Genomic DNA, 16035 nt, shown 5'->3' on the forward strand with positions numbered 1-16035 from the left:
TGGCATCAGTCCTCGCTTCACCTGAAGCAAGCAGCCGGCTGCCATCCATACGTGTTCACTGTTTCAACCAGTAACTAGTGACTTCACTGAAGTCCATCAGAATCTGGGCTGTGGTTGTGAGAACTGTATCCTGAAGCAGTTTTAAGATCTCAGGCAAAATGAGGCAGGAATTGATGTACTGTAGCTGCAGCATTTGGTCAACTCCGTATCCCTCCTTTAATCTTTCCTGCATTCTGAGTGCAATTGATATGCTTAGTCTGAGCACTTTGTAAGTAGAGTTTGAGCCCAGTTAATGACTTCAACCCTTGCTGTCTTCAGAATTATCTCATATAGTCAGGGTCACAAACAATCAGAGTGTTCTGAGAGATACAGTGCGTTCCTCAGTCACAGCAGTTAGCTGGTTAGGAAGACACTACCACGTGTAACAGCCAGACCGAGGAGAGTCAGAATTTGGCACTTCAGCTGTGTTTCATTTGAGAAATGATTCTGCAGCCTGAACCATCAGTCCATGACTCTTTGTGGGGATTTGCAAAGCCCCTGTGGTTCATTCCTGGCTTGCACAGGCTTTAGAGAAATAGCTGCGTGGGCCAGCTGTCATTGTAGATCACATACCCTACAGATTAACTAGCCTTTCTGTGGTGGGTTGAAGTTTCCCCCCAACATTAACTTTGCCAGACCAACTCAGTTAGAAGCAAATGAAGCTGTATTTACAAGCAACATCTACACTATGCAATGGAATGCAACGAATCCTGCTTTCCAGACTGCTAAACAACTGGTTCAGAATTTCCAGTTCCTTAAGGTGTTTCACTGGCACTAAATACCCAGATGGTCAAATGGTTAAAAAAAAAACAACAAGAAGAAAAGCCAAAGAACAGAAGACCTAACATTCATTTGTCATTGACCAAAATATTTAATCTTCTTATATGGAGTTGATGCTTGAGATCAATTGTCATTTGAATTATTGGAGTAATTCATGATTTTGAATCTCTGTCCTACATTTACACATCTGTTTCATCATATGATTTATTTCTTTATTCAATTAATTGAAGTGGTACTGTAATTATAGGTTAAACAGAGGTATAAACACAATCTATCTGAAGATTTGCCACATCACAGATAATCAACATCAAATCTGAATTGTGTTCCTTGAAAGCACAACTTTTAAGGAACCCTACCACACAGTACTAGTCACATGAGCACAAGGACTAAGTTGTAATCTCCACTGCACCTCTCCTTCCCAGGCCTGTGTGAGCATAAATGAAATCCTGCCATCTGCCAAGTTGTAGTTAGGCAACAGAAATCTCTGCACTTTTGACTGCTGCCATAGGTTTGGTTTACTAAATCTTGCCATGCCAGGCTGTCTCTTTCCAATACAGAGGCACCATTCCACGTGTACCAGTTTTCTCTCTGTGTAAGGATAGCCAGGTAGGGCAGGTAACTAAAAGCCTCATCACTGTCCTTCCTTTCTCATTTCCCTGATCTTTTTTCTTGCTCAGCCTTGAGTTCCAGCCTATTCCCCAAAACCGCCACCCCCAAACAAATCAACACATCTGCTCTTCCTGCAGAATGCGAATTTCCCAGGAAACAAATCGTTAACTGAGCATTAGTCCAGTTCCCAGCATTATTTCCACTGAATAAACATTCAGTGCTGGTGAATTGTGAAGGACAAGCTGTTGAGGGGCCAGCTTGCTCATCTGATGGCCTGGTACATACATACCACAGTAACATATAATTTTTTTTCTGGCTCTGTGTTATAATTCTGGTTTCTTGATGTTCAAGCTCCAATAATATGGCCCTTTCTTCCCACCCCCTTACAGAACTTGACTCTTCAATTGAGAATTGCACCTCTGTACCACTCCTTTCTCTCAAACCACTGGCCCCACACCAAGCCCCCGTGCACAGAAACACCAGGTGCTTTTCTCTACCTAGAATGATATGCAAACAACAGTGAGAGCAGCAGCATCGACACCTCCTCCCCAGACCGTGGCCATTGCTGCTAACATCTCTTCCCATCTCCATTGTCTTGTTGATGTAGGGCTCGGGAAAAGGAAATGCATGGAGGAAAAAGGTGGCAAACAGTGATACTTGGCCAAGAATTCTCCCTGTTGAGACTGACTTTTCATCCAGTCCTCAGAGAGTCTGGTTGATCATTTTCTTCCCAATGCTCCTTCCAGCTAAGTTCGTAGGTTGTCAAGGGACACTACACAGCCATACTACAAATTGCAGTTAGGTTATTTTCTTACAGATGCACACAGTCTGCTTTTCTCAGATCAATGGAAAATACAAATCAATCACTACCTCTCTCACAGCTCTCTGTGCACTGAGTATGGTGGGCTGGTGGTTTAACACAGCAGCCAGCCACCATCTATTCTCATGTCTGTCCTGTAGCACCCAAAGGACCTCACAGTTGTCTTCATGTGTAGGTTTTCCATAAACTTCAAAGAGGAAAGATCTTATGAATTACAAGGGCATTCAAGCACCAGAGGATACTTGAGAGAGGCCTATGTCCTTGTGTTCAGGAGAACTTGCCATGGTTCCTAGCCGCTCTGTGCTGCCTCCAAACCAGCAGATGCCATCATGGGTACCCCTGCAACATGCTATGGCAAGTGCCTCCCTCAGCTGCTGCTGCTCCTGCTACCTGGAGGTATTTTGTAATCCACTGCTCCAGGCTCTAGATTCACCTGCGATATGTATTAATCATTGTGATAATGAGCAGGGATTTAATTTAATGGCCTCAATGGGTTCAGGTGGTGGAGGCCCACTAGGTGGCATTCGAACCTTCCTCATGGCAGCAGCTGCAGCCTTGGGGTGCCACAGGCATGCACCGGCTGACAAAGGCCACTGTGGTGTCCTTCCTGCCTGCCAACTTCTGAGTCTTGCAGGAATCAAAGCTGTTGCTCTAAATGTGTACATTTCGTCATGAATTTTCTTAGATATGTCAATTAAAAGCTGATTTTTTTTTTTTTTAAAGTGGTACTCTGGAGAAAAAGTGAAAGGGAGAGGCAAGAAAGACCCTTTTCTTTGTTTGGACTATTTGGCAGGGCTAAAGCATGACTGTCTGCTTTGGCTGCTTAAGCCACATATCACATCTGTGAAAACATAGTGGCAAAAGGAGGAAAAAATAATCTACAGTGTTTTCCTGGTGGTTTTTGTGAGGCTTTCATGTAACCAATACATTTTCATCAATTGTGCACTTAGGTCACAAGAAGGGTTGGAAGAAGAAATTCCTTTGCTGTTTCAAAGTTGCTGTCAGGAAGAAAATATAGTCAAGCTGATGGAGCTAGAAGAAATGCAGTTTTGTTCTTCTGTTCTGATATTTTTCTTCTCTACTTTCTTTGCCACTCTTCCTATTTGCATAAGCATTTCCCCTAGCATACCAAAATCTGTGTAGGAAATGCACAAAGGCCCTTGGAGCATGGAAATCTCCTATTTCACAAAGGCAAGTCTAAAATGTAAGTAAACACCATTAGAGATTCAAGTAAAAGGCCTTCCCTGTAAATCATTTGGTCAGATCTAGAAAACAGCATAGGCTCCTTGGTGGGCAGCATTACCATATGTAACCTTTAGGCTTCTGTGCAATTTACAGCTGCAAGTTAGGTACTTAAATATCCTTTAAAAAGTATAATGAGAACTGCGTGCTTCAGAGCAGCTTTTGCTGTAGCCACCAAACAGAGCAGGCAGAAGCTGATGTTAGCTACTGAAAAATACCAGAGACCTTAAAATTTCACCTCTTCCCTGTACTAGAGATCACAGGAGTTTTCTGTCCCTCTGGATCACATTTCTGAGCAGAGTCAGAGCTCTTGCTCACTTTTCTTGTGAAAAGTGTCTGAGAACTTCTGGTGCTGTGTTCTGCATCTTATATGAGCTTAGAACATTGAGCAGGAAGTAGAAAATGAGGGCTCAGGGCTTTCCACTCTCCTCATATCCTTTCAGGAGAGGGACACTCTCAACCCCTTCAGAAGAATTAACTTGGGAAAGACAGGAGGGAGAGAAGTGCAGTTAGCAGGGTAAGAAAATTCTGCATTTCCACCCCTTCTTACAACTCTCCTTATGTATTTTACTTACTTTTCTTAAATATACAATATATTACCAGGTTTGGGAACAAGGACAGAACTGAAGCCTCCCACCTCTGAAGTAAATGCCACAGTAATTAGGTTAGAGACTTTTCCTTGCAATACTGTGGTCCCACATCATGGATTCCTGTGGCCCAGCTTCAGCAGGAAAGGCAGAGACTGCTTTTCTCTCCACTTTTTTCTAGCCTGAAGGCCAGCGCATGTTCGTTGAGACATGAAGCTGTGGCTGCTGGTAGCTCCCAGACTGAGGACAATCTTACAGTCTGCTGATGCTTCTGGTTCATCACTTCTTCCTTGGGTCATGTAGCTGAATGTAAGTAGGTTGTGACATTCAGCAATGCTGGAGCACCATGCTGGGGAGACACCACATTTATGAACCCCAGAAGACAGGAGGTAGATGCCAGAAGGCTAGCTTGGCTAAGACGGATCAAGGTCTTCCATGTCTTGGCAGCTGTCTCCAAAAGCTTAGGTAGTCATTGCAAAGCACAGCACACTTATTTAGAGAGCTATATCTGGCTATGGCTATGGATCTTGAACAGGAGGCAACACAACTTGTTGCTTGGGCTAGAAAGAATCCTTCTGGAGAAAAGATCAGCAGAGAGTAAATGTTGTACCTACTGAGCTAGGATACCCCAGGACCAGGATTAGTGTCTTGGTGTAGCATGTATTGTCCTGTACCAGCTTGTTGGGATCAATGTGATCGTTAGTGAGTTAATGGATTGCTGCTGACTCTGAGGGATCTGAGAGAGGTGAGTTTGAAGTTGTTAGGGACCAAACCTGCTTATTACAAAGCCACTACCTTTATAGCCCTGGACAGAGATCTTTCTCTGCTAAGAGTGAAATACAGATTATGCCTCTTTAATCCAGAACAACTTATATTCAGTTGGTTTCATTCTGGAAGCAAAAGAACTACTTCAAAGGTTAAATTTAGCGTATTTTTAGTATACACACATGATAATTGAGGATATTTAAATTAATTCCTAAAATAGTCTCCACAGTAAGCAGAAAAATCTCCTAACTGGCTTAAAAGAAAAAAACAACAAGTTAAATTCCACTATAATTAAGGTTACACATGCAGAAGTTAGCAGTTTGCTTATGTTTATGAAATCAATCTGTCCTGTGAGACAGGGCACTTGGAGACAGGCCCTTTTATGCATTCCTCTTGGAGTTGTCCTACTTTCCACAAAACTGGAGTACTACTAAATATGCATTCACTGAGTGAGAGTCACTTTGTGGAATAACCTCTAGGATGTTTACCTAAGGCCTGTGGTTCTGCTTTTCTCTAGCAACTTATTTAGTTAATTTGACCTGTAAGAATTGAAGACATGAAAGTTCATCTGCTAGTCCTAGTATTCTCCTGAGGATGGCTCCTAAATCACTGGGCTGCTGACTAGTATTTAAAAGTGAAAATGGCATTTCCCAGAGTAAAAGTCTTCATTTCCTTTACTTTTCTTGCAAATACAATGAAGTGAATCATGCTGAAAGGAAGAAAATCTTTTTATGACATTTTTGTGATGAAAAGGCACTCAAAAATATTGCAGCTTCCCCCCACTCAAGAATTTGGTTTTATTGCTTAGGCAAAAGCATTAGTCATTTCTACAGCCCTTCTTAACCCCTTGTGGGCACTTAGACTTAAATCTTACTATTTCTTCCAAGGATGGACCTTACTAAATTGGGAGAGTAAAACCTTGTCCTTTGTTAGAATAAGTACTAAACCATCCATTTACTTTGTGGGACCTAAGTTTTACAGCCTGTTTATGAAAGATAAGAAACATCAGGCTTTGAAATTCCCACAGACAAGTTTTACAGCAGTGGGAGTACTAGCTTTGTTCTTCTAGTCCGCTCGTAGTTTGAATAGTTCTGGTTTACTTTGCACTAAATCCTGTTTACTTTCTGTTTTCCAGCACTGCTATCAGCTAGAAATTGCCTTTCCTCTAGAACACTGTTTTTTCCTATTTCTGAACAATAGTATATACTGAAGTGTGTTAAGTGCTTTTAAGCCACAGAATGGCAGGTGCTATATAAATATTTATCGATGTTATGATTGCCTAAAGCAGAAGGCTCAGAGGTATATAAGAGAAAAAAAACCAACCTTCTGCCCCCTCTTCTGTCCTTGATTTTCACATTCATTTCATAATCAGTTCAGTGACACAAATCCCTCACAGAAAGAAAACGTTCAAATGATTCAGTTTTGAAATGACCTGCAAAACACTTTGTTCCAGACAACTGTAGCAGAATAGTTTCATAACAAAAAAAACCCCAAACAACCCAAACCAAAACAAAACCAACAACAAAAAAAGTGCCCCTCTTTTATAGCCTCATTGCAATCAGTCCAGATTCTTTTTTGCTTTCACTGAAGTGGAATTTATTGAGAATATTCCAGCTAGTGGGAAGGCAGAAATGGGAAGGATGTCTTTCTTTGGGGAAAAAAACTATGTGGCACTCAGCAGAACCTGTATTTGCTGGACTGTTCCCATGATATTGTTCCAGAACCATTAAGGTTTACTTAAAACCCCCAAGTTCCAGAAAGGCCAGGTGCCTTATATTATGTGCTTGAGTGTTTCTTCCTGACCAAGTTGCTTTTCCCATTAGATTTTTATCCTATTCTCCATTTAAGGTTTGTTCCTGGCTCCTTTTAATTCCACCTTAGCTTTTTAAGCAGTGACATCCAAATAGAGAGAGAGAGTCATTGCCATGGTCTTCACTCTAAAACTGAACTTCCTGGCTTTTATGTCTTCTAATCAATCCCATAATGTCCTGTGATTTCTGTATATGAGTGGCAAGAAGTGAAAAGGAGTTTATTTTGTCTGTATGCAGACAGGCCAACTTTCACACATTAGGAGCAGCAACTAATCACCCACAACATTTCCTAAATTTTATGGTGCTGGCAGACAGCTGTTTTCATTCTGATGTGAAGGTTTCTTTGCAGGCTGCTGCTGCCAGCAGCGTCTCAACCACTTTACTGGCACTCCATGCACCACACATCCTGTGCTACTGCCTTTAAATCTCATTTTTACTTTGTACACAAAAAAGCAAACTGTACTGCCAACAAATACTAGGGAGACAGACATGTTGTTACTGCAGCCATATGCTACACCGAGTCATAGAATGGTAGGGGTTGGAAGCGACCTCTGGATATCACTGAGTCCAGCCCCCTGCCAAAGTAGGATCACCAAAGGGAAATTTCAGTTACCAACACCTCAAACTAAAAGAAGAAAATGAAAACATGTAAGCATGCATATCAGCTCTCTCAATAAAAGCTTTTAACCTTACTTTTGGTGGTTTTTTTTCTTCCCCTTTTAAATCTTTGCCCTGGAAGCAGTGAAAATGCAATAACTCCACTGCTTATAAGGTATATATTTTTTTAAATTAGCTGTGTTCTTTGAAATGTAAATGATATTACTGTAAGCACATGTATTCTATATATGCTAGAAATTTATGGAAGCTTGAGACTTGTCCAAGTAATCATTTACAACAACATTTAACAGCTCTTTAATATTTGACCTGATTAACATGGTGCTTAAGAAACTGGGGAAAGCATTCATTTCAGCTCTGCAATGTTTGGTACACATTTTTGTCTGTAATCTCCTATCTGGAAACTTGTTCCAATGTCTCTTGTCTTCAAAGTCTTCAAAAACATGTTCTTGAAAGCAAGAATATAACCCCCCACCATCCAACAGTTCAACTATCTTTCATTAAACAGAGCTAGCACTGGAAGTCTGACATCTTAGGTGATGATTAGTGTGAGGCTGAGTTCACAAACAGTGGTGTAAGGCAACCAGAAATGTTCTCTCTAACCAGTTCAGTCTGATGATTGGCAACCTCATGATACCATCTTCTAGGACTAAAATATGGGAAAACCTCAACAAATTCTACAGATGTCTGAACTGCTGTCAATTGTTAAATATGGGAGAAGAAACAAGAGGATGGGGGAAGAGTTCTCTTTAATCTGTCCCTTAAACAAATATTGATGATCTCTGGGTAATGAGGTATTAAAATCTGAATACTGAAGGTGTATTCCCTTCACTCCCATTGAGAGACACATTTGTAATTATGCATATTTGTTCAGTACAGTCATGCTGGTTTTAGCTTCCATCTAGTTGTTATTGGTTTTGCTTCCTAGGAGCTCAGTCTCACACCTGAAGGCTACAGTGCTTAGAGTAGAAGAGGTGTCAAAAAATGTCTTGGATATCCATCCATTAACTTCAGTGTTGTTTTCCCAGTTGCTTTTACCATACTTCTAAATAATCTGCTACCCACAAAGACAGTAGCAAACAAAAGTCACTAAAATCAACACCAGCCCCAGATCTCAAACATGTTGGATTTGCTAACAAGTCTAAATCTTCATCATGCCCTGAGAGCATGATACAAGTTACATTTTCAAATTCACTGAAAAGCTTCAAGTACTTTGTTAAAAACCTTACCAGCATGGGTTCAGTAAGTAATGGGTTAAAACATTATTTTATTTGTCTTTTATGTGAATGATTGTGCTTACATGAAAAAAGGAGCAACTCCCTAATGCTAGCATTAGAGTGAAATTCTGTAGGGCCTCCATTATACAATAGCTCAAAATTATCAGCTGTAATGGTTCTACCTTGTGTTATATCTGAGGCACATAGATTAAAAGAAGCTGGAATAAATTAATAAATAATGCTTGTTTTTGAAAGTACCTAATGCACAAAAGAAAACATTGTCCCAAGAGACACCAAAGAGCACTTTTCTCAAGCAGCTGCTTTGTTCTTGAGAGCTGCTGGGATTGTTACAGCCTGCTTTACTAGTTATCAACAGACACCTTCTCTTCAGGTGACTTCTCCAGTGACTCAGAGGCCATTAACTCCTCCACCAATGACTCACTGCTGTAACTCCTGCCATGCTCCTTTCCACAACTGTGACTGAACAATATCTATCACCTCACCTGGAGAACTGCCTTTGGATTCAGCAGCATCTCATGCACGATATTGTTATGGTGATGATGGGTTTGATAATCGTATTGGAGGGAGGAAGGAATATACATTATAACTCTGTTTTAACTGCTAATCACACAGTACAAGCTAAGTGCAAGGCCACTAAGTACAGACAGGCACTGGAAACCAGTTTGACATCAACTAGATTCATGTTAAATGTGTTAGATATAGTCATACTGGGAGCAGTGCCTAGTGCCTTGTTTTAGGACTCAGGCCACATTAGTTAGAGTATCACTCCAGGGAGACACAGCCCCTCCAGCAAGCGCAGCAAGCACAGCTTAAGCAGCACTTTGCTGAGTGTGATCTGTCCCTGCTCCCCACCTGCACTTTACTTTTAACCAGTGGACAGATTTCCCCCTGCCCTGAGCAAGACAATAATCTGTAACAGTACTACTTCTGAAGTGTCGAGGTTTCTCTGCTGTTAGCTATCTGCCTGAGGAAGGTCACCGTGGCCAGTGTCCCAGCTGCAGAAAAGTGGGCTCCAAATTAAAGGCAAGAGGCAGTCACAGCTGAGGTACTCCTATGGGGTCACACAACAGCATGCATCCTATCAATAAGCACAAAGCAGGACAGATAACCCTCAAGAGGCAAATATCTCCACCCTTCATATCAGGCAGCTAGCTTGGGTGAACTGCACTCCTGGGACCCTCTTGGAATCAAAAAGACTGGAATTTCCTCCTCTGAAGTATGTGCTGGATGCATGTGCCATTTCTGCACTGGCTACCTGGGAAGGCAGCATCCCTCCTCCAGGAATATAAAGATTGTAAATGCCTTAAGTAGATAGCACGAACTTTCCTCTGCTCCACCTCCTCAGTGGGTTGGCGATTGACAGCAATGCATGCAGGTGAGGGAAGAACAAAGGAAATCACCTTTATTTCTGGAAGAAGAAAAAGAATGTTCTATTTTTCTTTTAAAGTACACAGGATTACTGATTCATTTATTCATGGTACTTGGTTTTTAATCTGTCAGGGAATAATGACCCATTATTTTATACTTATGGGAAATGACACTTTCTAGTACCTGGTATTTGCAGCTGTCAAATTATATATGTCAGCATCTGTCAGTCTGCAGCGGTGCTTAACGAATGAGTTTTTCTTATCCCAATGAGGTTCCACTAGAACAGAGAGAAATATTAACACCTTTTCTGGCAACTGTAAAGACCGACTGGGTTTTTGGCATGTTTACTGCTGCTTCATGTGGCTCTTCATGAAATCCATGGGTGAGATTCTGCACCTGTCTTAGAGACAGAAATGCATCCTCAGGTTAGAAACTTTCAAAGGGGCAATATATGGGACTTTGGCCTTGAATTTTTGAGACAGGAAGGGCCTTAATGTGAGCCCTTGGTTTTTAGGGGGAACAACTATGTTGTGTTAAAGCAGCCTTGTTTTTTATTGGCGTCCGTGTGTTCTGACATGGTGTGTTAACCTTTCTCGCTGGGAATTCACTGGGGGAGAAGTATTATTTCCTTGAATGCCTCATGTGAAGGAAACTTCATGCTGAACTTAGATGACCAGATACATCTGCTCCTCCTGTTAGGTGTAAAAACTAAGTATTTCAGAATTAGTTCTTATGTTTCAATGAAGATCCTGTTTGCCGGGAATCCCTGTCTCTGATGCATGGCAGTTGGCAAGTCCCTGACCATTATAGATGGTACACAAGAATGTGAGCCTACACGCTTTCTTTGGCTGCATGAGGAGTTAGCAAGAAGTAGGAGCAATCAGCCAGGAACCTGTTTCCACTTTGTTCCTTTCTTAGACCTGCTCTTCTACAGTTCACATAGGCACAACAAAGGAATGGAAGTTACTGAATCTCTGCTTACACTTAACAGAAACTGGTATCAGCACAGCTGAGTCCTGGAGATTACTTGAAGCTTTCTGCTGATGAAGCTGCTAGATGCCACCCACAGGTACGACAAATGCATACACTACAGACTGTTCAGTCCCTACGTACAGACAGCTGGGAGCTGAAGGATGAGGCAAGTAAGACTCATCATCCTGCATAAAGTCCTAAAAACTGAAGCTGACTCTTAGGTCCAATCTACTCACACCCACAAATATCTATATTGTTAAATGATGCATTTAGTCACACTAATCATTTAAAATGTTCACCTGGTCATACCATTTTAACAACTGAGCAGAAAACCAGCCCCAGTATCATTCTTTCCCCACAGTATTATGTGTGAAACAATCTGTGTCAACGAGCTAATAGCCAAAGTGGAAAGCCAAGCTGAAGATATAGCAATACTGCAAAGGAAAATAAATCAGTGATGTCATGAGTTCACCAACCACTTCTGTAAAAGAAGAAAAATTACTTCTGAAATTCTCCTTCTGTAGCTCCTCTGGCCAAAACTGGTTATCAGATTCAGGCTGGATAGATGAAATTAATTTAGTCTCTGAAAGGCAATTTTTCAGGACAATTTCTATTCTTAAATAACACTTCTTAGTCTGCTCAAAGGTTCCTAGAACTGTCTGAAACACCCTAACAGCAGTGGTTCCAGTTACTTGTTTTGGAGCTTCATTCACAAAAGGTTTTATCCCATGCCCTTCCCTTATGCTTGTATTGACAATAAAAAGTACCAGTGTTCACTGTGATTTGAATATATCTTAGCTTACTTGAGATATTAGCCCTGGGATTACTCTGACTAAACAGATTTCTACACTGTAGATACCTTCTACATCTGAAATAATCACCTTAGGCTTCCTCTATATGGAAAGAAGTTGCAGCACAACCAATCTCATCCTGAAGCTGGCATCTAAAAGCCATGTCCAGTGAATCTCACCACATATCTAATTGTCTCTGTTAATGAGGAATGAGATGGGCTCTAAGCATCTATGGGACAGAAGTCTAAAGTAAGGTGAGAGGAATTCCATCATCGCAGAAGCTTAAGGTTAATGTAAAGCAGGTTGCATTTAGATTTATGGTGACCAGCTCGGTACTTACATGGAAATCTGAGCACTCATTACTCCTTTCTGCTGAATACTGTATGCAGTAGGGACCAATTGAGCTGCATGTTCAGTGGGGAATAACAGAGTTTGATAGATTGATCAAAATAAGCAACAAGAAAGCTGAACAACAAAAATGAGTGGGTGGAAAGTTGATCTCACTTGGCAAAGGCTTTAATTAAAGCCCTTGGGCGAGATCATCAACAGCAACCCATGAAATTAGAGCCACTGACCTGAAGCACAGGCTAGACCTAGCATCATGACATTTTTACCCTTCTGAAATGATTAAAGAGAGTCTTTCCTGTTTTAACTATTTGAACATTAATTCACCTTATCTTAGTGCATTCACAAAACCTTATTCAATTGGGCAAATCACCAAAGTAGATTATAAACCATCAGTGATCTAATGTAGTTTGTGTGGCATTAAAGAACATGCATGATAAATTTTGGGGTTTAAATACAATAAATCAGTCATTTAAGCTTAATATAAACTGTGTAATTTCATTCTGCTTCATTAGTCTATATAAACACAATAAAATCTGTCAAATACAAACAAAGGGGCTCCTAGAGGTGGTATTTTAGTTGTAATAAAACTGTCATCTAGATTAAGAGGCCAGCTGAACAATTAATTTCTTCATAGAAGTTAATGTTATTCTAGAAAATGAACATTAGGTTTAATTTCATAGAATCACAGAAAGTAATGGGATAGAAGAGACCTATAATGATCTACCCCCTTGCAGTTAGCAGGGACATCCCAACTAGATCAGCTTGTGCAGAGCTCCATCAAGCCTGACCTTCAATGTCTCAAGGTATGGAGTCTCCATCACCTCCCGGGGTAACCTGTTCCAGTGTTCCATGTGATGGTGCTCAGAAAACAAGAGCTATGTTCCTGCCTTCTCCTGCTAGCAATCTGCTCCAGGGCCCTAGAATCACATCTCTGCTACCTCCTTTGGACAATTATCTTTACCATCAGTGGGAGTTTAGCTTAGAGATGGGATTCACAGGAAGAATTTCTAAGCTAAACAGAACCATAGACTGGTTTGGGTTGGAAGGGATATTTTAAGATCATCTAGTCCAACCCCCTGCAGTGAGCAGTGACATTTTCAACTGGATTGGGTTTCTCAGAGCCCCATCCAGACTGCCTTTGAATGTTTCCAGGGATGATACATTGGTCACCTCTTTGGGCAAACTGTTCCAGTGCTTTATCACCCTCACAGTAAGTAATTTCTTCCTTATATCTAGTCTGAATCTACAATCTTTAAGTTTAAAAGCATTATCCATTGTCCTGTTTCAACAGGCCCTGAGAAAACAGATGCTAAAACATCCTCCAACATGCTTTAGTTAGGAAGGAAGAGAGGTTTTCCCTGATGTCTCCTGCATGGACCAGAGCACAACAGATGCATGCTTCCCCATCTCAGGCATATTGGAACCTACAGGAGTCCCTAAGCCAGTCCCCCAGGGAATTGCCACTCAGCAATGCACATTGGCTGACCAGTTTGTGCCTGCATTTCCTCCCAGTTGCCAGCAGGAAGAAGTATATTGTTTTTCTTGTTTAATACAATTCATGGCTCATTTTAGCTAGCTGAAAAGCAAAACACTCAGATCTTGCACTGATTGGCTTTAATTGCTTGACTAGATGTCTTTCAGCTGGTAGCTATGAAATATTCACAAGTGACATAATCTAATTCCAGCTGGGATAGTTGACAATCAGAAGCTAATTTTGCTGGCTTTACTTCCCCTCCCCTCTTTCCTCCATGTACACTCGATCTGCTCTTCCATAATTTATTCCTGTACCTGAGAGGCTGTGTAGCCTGTACAGGGGAAAAATAACAGTGAGGGCCTCTTTCATCAGCTAGTTGTGAAAGCACAAACCTGCACTCAAGAGAAAAAAAATCATCTTTTGCAGTAAAGATTTATGTGCAGTTGTTTACCTGATCCTTTGAATTTTAATCCATAAACCAATTTCCTCCCTAAAAATAGAGCCCTATGCTTTCTAAAACAGCCATTTAGCACTCAGCCAGAAAAGCTACCAACATGCCTTGGACTGAGTTCTTAATATCATATTTTTTAAAGCAACATTTCAGCAGTTCCTCTGACAGAAACAATATAAAGAAATCAACAGTGGACAAGAGACAACTTAATTTCGTCACCAAAGAAGAGGATCTGCCAAGGATTTTACGGATTTATTTACATTTCTTCATGAACTGCTTCTTAAAACTGTCAGTCTCTCAGATTTCTTCATCTCTGCTCTGAGTATCTCCTCTGTTTTATGCAGGGTCTAGTGACCACTCTTTTGTTTGATGAGTCAGACATCTGCTCCTGGCAAAGCTGTTAACCAAAGCCTTCATAGCTGAGAAGGAATAGTTATAGCTTTAATTTCAGAAGGCTGTGGTTTCTAACACTGAAATAGTCCTGACACTGCTGGGGAGCCCCTCCTGCCTCACCCCCAAGCCTGCACACTTGGTCCCTATCTGCAAAGAGAGCTCAGAGTTGAAACACCTCCTGTGAGACCTATGGCTGACCTGGAGCCAACGCTGCTCCCTGTGTTTGGGGAGATGGCAGTGCTTGCACAACTGCCTTGGAGCAAGTTAGACACAGCCTGATGATTGCTACTGCTTCCCAGCATTTTTCCTCCCTCCTGCAGCACAAATTCCTCCCTTCCAGGTATTGAGTTTGGATCAGAGAGATCATTCATCTTCCCACAACTCAGATGGTTGTTTTTAGCTGGAGAAATGTCTCAGATCAAACCCAGTTCCAACATATAATGTGTTGCATTTGCCTTACTAGAAAAACTAGCACAGAAGTCCTTCACACGTGTAAAGTATTTAATTAATCCAAACCCAAACATTTCCACATCCCTTTGAATTTCACTGTTAAGATTTTCTTGGCCCCCAGGGGATTCCCTAATCTCCAGAAGTGAAAGGCCAGTACATTCAAATAAATATCCTGAGAGGTTGTCAGATTGCTGGATATATCCCTTGATTTTTAAATGAGGGAGGGTAAGACAAAGATGAGAAGAAAAGAAGAGAAAAGAAAAGAAGAGAAAAGATGAGAAAAGACAAGACAAGAAAAGAAAAGAAAAGAAAAGAAAAGAAAAGAAAAGAAAAGAAAAGAAAAGAAAAGAAAAGAAAAGAAAAGAAAAGAAAAGAAAAGAAAAGAAAAGAAAAGAAAAGAAAAGAAAAGGAGATCCTTGTAAGCGATGAGGACAATTTTAATGAGTTCAAGATGATGAGTGTTTGTTCCTGAGGACCACAGCCAGGCAGCCAGCACGCAGAGTGGGAGGGATAGGTACAATGCTCCCCACACAGCCTGCTGTTCTGCTGCCTTCCATACACGTCCCTGGGTTCATCTCCTGAGAACTCAGCTTTGCTCATTTCTTAATCCAGCACCAGCTCAGCACCGGCTGAACTGGGGGAATGGAACAGGGGGCTTGGGTGTCCCTCCCACCTGTGCAGCCCTGCTCTGATGACCCAGGCCATTCTCAAATTTTTGAGTGTTTACAGAATCCAGGCTAAACCTGTAAGCTATTACAGATAATTTCAGCCTGCAGTGAAAACATAAAGGCTGTTCCTAAACTGGCTGCACCCTAGTTCCGAACAGAAGCAGGGCACAGGAGCACACATTGGTCCATGTCCCTTCCTCCTCCAGCCTGGCCATCTGCCTGCAGACAGAAAGGCCCAACTCACAGATGAGGGCTGAGATACTTCCAAAGAGCTCTGGGTGCAGCCCTGTGATACATCTGCATAGAAGAGTGCAGGGAAGCTCAAGATGCCCCAGTTTTGAAGCAGCTGAGCCCCTGAAACCAGACAGGATCCAAAGAGCCTATCTTTGTGCTTTGCTTGACATAGTCCACTCAGCATCTTTCCATAATGACATGATGGTATAGCTTCAAGAAAGGAGTTTTTAGCTAGCCACTTCAGACAGAAACCTGTATAAACACAGCTTTGTGCAAATATATGTAGCCTGTGCAAATATTAGGATATTATGCATGGAACTAACCACATCATTTAGCTCACTTCAAAATCAAAGGTCCCCAGAGCAAACACTGATAATTGC

This window comes from Dryobates pubescens, chromosome 8 (genome assembly GCF_014839835.1).
Source record: "Dryobates pubescens isolate bDryPub1 chromosome 8, bDryPub1.pri, whole genome shotgun sequence".
Classification (NCBI taxonomy): domain Eukaryota; kingdom Metazoa; phylum Chordata; class Aves; order Piciformes; family Picidae; genus Dryobates; species Dryobates pubescens.